Genomic DNA, 5,382 nt, shown 5'->3' with positions numbered 1-5,382 from the left:
TACAGAAAAGGTATGTGGAAAATACCTTAAAAAGCCTGTTAAAGTTACAGAGAGTACGTGCTTAAATGAGTGTTATCTAAAAAAATTTAAACCTTAATTAGTCTTATTACTTTTAACTATGTAAAATGAAACCCCCACTGAATTAACACTGCCAGAATAACCCCGGAGCAAACCATCAAGCAAACCCACATTCACAAGCTCACAGAGTCGAGAGGAATCGCACGAAAATCCCAAAGCTGAGAAAAGTTCACCTCTTTCACAGAAGATAATGCAATTAACACACGCACCACGAACCAGCAATCGCGCCCTGTTCACCTGAGAGGAGAACCCCCCCCCCCGGCGTCGGGCAAAGAGGGAAGCGGGCTCAGCTCCATCCCACCTTCCCTCCCTCCAAAAGGTACGCGTCGGTGCCAAGGTACAACCCCGGGCAGGCGTGGGATGGGGGAGCGCAGGCAGGGCACCCTGCGCAGCCCCTACCGCCACACGCCGTTCCCTACCTTTACCCCTCGCCGCCCGGGACCGGGACCGCTTTTCTTCTGGATGCGGCGCGGGTGGGACAGGCGGGAAGGCGGCCAGGGGAGTTGCTGCCACCCCCCGCTCCGCGCTGGCGCCTCCTCCTTCCCTCGCTGTTCTCCTCCCCGTCACGCATCTGCCGGCCGGCCGAGGAGGCTGCCGGCGAGAACGGGGCGCTGGGGCCGGCTCCCCCCCTGCGCGCCCGCCCCGCTGCTGCGGGCGGAGGAAGCGGCGGCCCCGGGCAGAGCTGGGCGCGTGGGGTGGCCCCGCCGCCGAGGCCGCTGGCCCCGGGCAGGCAACTGCCGACGGCGCTGCGCCGCTGCCGCCTCCTCTTACAAAGGGCAAATTCATCTGACGTTTCGGTGGAAAGGCTCGGTGCCGGGCGAGTCCCACGGCTACCGGGGTTGGGGCAAGGAGGGGCGGGGGCGGGCGGGAATCGCACTCTGAAAAGCCTCTTCTGGAAAATGTCAAGTTATATCATGTCCTGTCGACAAATTATTACCAAGATCACCTTAAATTATTAGAAAGCTACAAAGTTTTCCTCTTCTCGTTTTTTGGGGTTTTATTATTTTTTTTTAAGCACAGGTTGCCACTAGCAACATGCAATGCATGTGGAAAACCACCAGTTTCACTTTGTAGCTCAAAACTTGATGATGAGCTAAGTGCAAACGTGTCCTGGTGCAAAACAGTGATACCCTTGGAAATGTTCTCCATTTACAAGTTTAAAAAAGTGTAATTGTACATTGCCAACTGTATCGAAACCTATAGACCTGTCAAGTAGAAATTTCCAGACTCAAACCTTAAAGCCTACATGAATTGACAGTGTGTCTTTCTCTGAAGTGTGACTTACATAACATTTACATAGGTAACTGGCACATACGCCTGCTATTCATGGCAAAAACTCTCTCAAAAGTAGCGGGAGGCCAGGAACTGGGTGAGCACTCACCACAGGTCAGATTCTGTCCTTGCAGTACTTCACAAGGGAAACCGTGCTGCTAACAGAACTCCAACAGCGAGCGGCATGTGGGACCCCGAGGTGAAAGCCCAGCCCTGCCCTCAGTGTCAGCAGAGGGATGTAGGGAAGCTCACCGGACTGCCACCTGCAAGAGCTACATGCCAGCCCTTCAAAGTTCCTGGGCTCGTACCTGTAGATCTACATACTACATCTAAATACTTCATAGAAGACATAACAGCTGTGCAAGCTTTGACTGAACTTGCAGTTGCAGATGTTATTAAACACGCACAAAGCAGTAATATTCAAACCCTGCAGAGTAAGATTTAACTTCACGGTAACTGAAAGGTTAACCAAAATCCCAACATAGAGCTCAGTTTGACAGAGTACAGTGTTGTCATTCACACGCAGGTAGAAAATGTGACTTTATGTACTGTTTTGATTCATTGTCTATCTCTAATGTTTCTTATTACTTTAAAATTCTGTTGAATCTTTACATATACTTACCCTGAAGCATGGCCCAAATGCAAATTTCTAAAATACAGTGAAGCTGCTTAGATCAATTCACATCAATTACTCGTTTCACGTTTGCGAGAACTTGTATTTACAAGGACAACTCTTTAAGCTTCTTAAGGGTAAGAAACAGATGACAACTGGGGATGATGCAATAGTCTGCTAATCCTGAAACACTTACATGGGGAATAAAAAGGGGAATGCAGGATGTCAGAAGCGAGCAGGACTCCCCCTACGAAACATTTTGCAAATCAGGTATTCTTATCAGTCAACAAAGGTAAAATATCTCACGCAAATATGCAGTGAACACTTGGAGATACTCAGGATACATCATTAATCACGCCATAACTTAACTACATACTGCTCAAATAGTTTTCAAGTTTCTCTTGTCTTGTAAATTGTATTAATTAGCTCACTGATTAGTTCATACTTAGATTCCTGCTTTCAGGAGCAATTCTATAATCCTCAGAATCAAAAGCAATGTAATGCTTCTAACATTAATAAAGATGTACTTGGCGTTTACACAGGACTTTTTCTCAGCATTTCATAGACAAGCCAATTTGACATTTCTAGGAAATGTGTAGCCACTTGACTGTTACAGAGAAACTGAAGTGCCTATGTATATTTATATAACTCATACAAGAAGTGCCTAGATTATTAAAAATTAGCATCCCATAATTTCTTGCTGTGGTATTTTACTCTGTGGATAAAATTCATAATGAGAGTTACTGAGTACTTACTTTGATGCAGGGCACTTTCTCTGCATTCTACAGATGACCTTTTCTGTAATTTTGCCCACAGCAGACTTGCTAGTTTCTGCGTTGATGGCAGGACACTGCAGTCACCAGTCACTTTGGAAACAAAATAAATGCAGTCCTGGGGGACTTTGTACACTCTGTGAAGCCCGCACTTCTATTCCCAAAAGCTTCTCAAAAACTGCCGTATGCTCTATACTGAAAGCCAATCAACATTGCTTGCTAATAAAAGCTGCTCTGAACTAACCGAAAAGAGCTGTTTATATTAATTAACAGAGGCTGGTAACCATGCTTAAAATAGCCCTGCCTGCTGCACTCCAGCCTTCAATACAAGCCTGCAATGTATCTTTCAAACATGTCAGCTGCTTCTTTTCACAGCACCTTCAAACCATGTTTCACCATTTAATTCTATTGAGTTACTACATCTAAGAAACATACCCTTTGATATCTAAAAGTGAGCCCAAGGTACCTCCAGGATAACTGTTTTAGGGAACTAGTGTTTGCAGATAGAACTAGCTGTCAAAACTAAGACAGTGTCCTTAACGTTGGGACTATGGCAGTAGTGGAGCAGCCTCTCTGTGATGGAATAAGAAGAGCAGGCTACAGTAAGCAGCTCTTGTATTAAGTCTAAGAAGCTCTTAGAATCACTTATCCCTTTCCAATTTAGCCTTCTACCAGAACCAAGGGTTTTTAAGTTGCGTTTAGTACCTTTCACTACACTGTGTAATCACCTTAGATAATGCTAACATTTTATACCAATATAATTCTCATTCAGGTCTTTCAACTTTCAGCTGAAACTGTATCATTAAATTAACTTCATCAAGTTGGGTGGAGAAAAGGCAGCAATACAGAAGCGTCAATACAGTGAAGCATCCCAAAGCAGTGTATTGAGAACAAGCATCCTTACTCATAGTAAAAATAAGAAGGTATATCAGTTTTGGTCTTTGCTCTTGAATTTAGCAATTTCCCTTTAACACATCTGAAATTTTCTTCTAACTAATTTTCCCCCTCCTTCTGCCAAATTCTAGCATTGCTGATTTTTTCTAAAAGTCTTTTTAATCCCCATTGTCTCAATCTTGTCTGGGAGATGCAACAACCAATAACAAAACTGTTAACAGCATACTCCATAAACTCATAAATCAAAAAGATGCTATGAAGGGCAGAGAAGGTTTCAAAAGACAGAATCAAGAAAAGTTAGTTATTATAGCTGTTGAAGTTCTGCCAGAAGAAACCTGTGACAAAATGCAATTTACCTTCACTAAGAGTATATCAGTTCCTAAAATATTGAATTCAGTCTATGCTTAAGGATCTCCCTGCTACTAAAGTGATGTCTTCACTAAAACGATCAATGAAGCCATTATCTTCTATTTCTCTTCAAGGTGCCATTCTAGTGTGATATGTCTAGTGTGACATTAACATAGGTAGTTTAATTAGGTAAATCATCTCCATTGGGTAAACACATCCCTCCTTACAAAAGAGAGAGTCTAATTTATCATCACAACCTGAAGCACAGCCTTTGGATTTCTTCTGCCACGATTCTGAACTAATCCAAACCTATTCATCCTATAGGAAGAAGTCTGTTGTCTTCAAACATTTGTCTTGTGCCATTTGCGTTGCCCTTGGCTTAATGATGAGATTATTTTTGCCTCCTTAGTGTGTGTTAACTTCAGGCTTGTCTAATTGTGTATTGTTGGTAAATAATTTACATCTTTTCCTTTTTAAGACCACCACCATCTGTGATTGCACCAGCTTTAAGAACTTTAGGAAAAGGAATCTGCATCTCCATTGCCTCAATTGCAGGGTGATTAATATACACTCCTCAGACTTTCCCTTTGTACATAATGTATGAATTGTAGTATTTCCTAAGTGTTTTCCTATTCCAGATTCTACTATTTTGTAGTATTTATATTACACACATATCCCAGTTTTACTACCAATTCTACAGGACTATGCTTTCCACACACCTAAGATTTAACAGTTCACATCAGTGTGCCATTTTTCTCACTTCCTCTCTCTCCTTGACCTGGTCCCTCCCAAAGCCAGAGCCACCTACCCACAGCTACTCACACACTAACCAAAAAGCTGCTGTCAGTACCATATGGCTTGGAGACACTTATTGGCACTGGCTAGTTCGAGCTACTTCCTTCTCCAGCGTTTTCTTCTGAGCACTCCTGACTCCTGCCGAAGGCACCTTAAGACAAGCCTGGCCTCCTTGCGGGTTTGAAGAATAAAGCCTGGCAGGCCACAGGGCGGGAAGCGGGACGGGGCCTTTGCCCCTTCGGGGGCCGCCCGCGACCCCCACATTTTACAGGGGGTAAGGAGGAGGCCTCACTCTTCAGCCTCACTCTCCTACCTCAACGGCCGCTTTCTGCCGTTGGCCGCAACCCCCACAGCCCCCCCTCAGCCTGTCAGCACCGCGGCCCCCGCCCCGTTAGGGTAAAGCGGCACCGCCGGGGGGACGGGAGGTGAAGGAAAGGGCGCGGAGAGCCGCCACCCGACAAAGTGCCGCTGGCGGCGGGGCGGCCCCTCACACACATCCCCCCCACACCGGCGGCAACGCCCTGACGTCACCGCAGGGCGGGCGCACGTCACGCGCATCCGCACGCCCCGCCACGACCGGCCCCCTCCCCCTGCCCCCCACGCCTCCCC

Source organism: Rissa tridactyla, chromosome 2 (genome assembly GCF_028500815.1).
Source record: "Rissa tridactyla isolate bRisTri1 chromosome 2, bRisTri1.patW.cur.20221130, whole genome shotgun sequence".
NCBI lineage: Eukaryota > Metazoa > Chordata > Aves > Charadriiformes > Laridae > Rissa > Rissa tridactyla.
The sequence above is the reverse complement of the archived record's forward strand: the minus strand, read 5'-3'. Positions refer to the sequence as shown.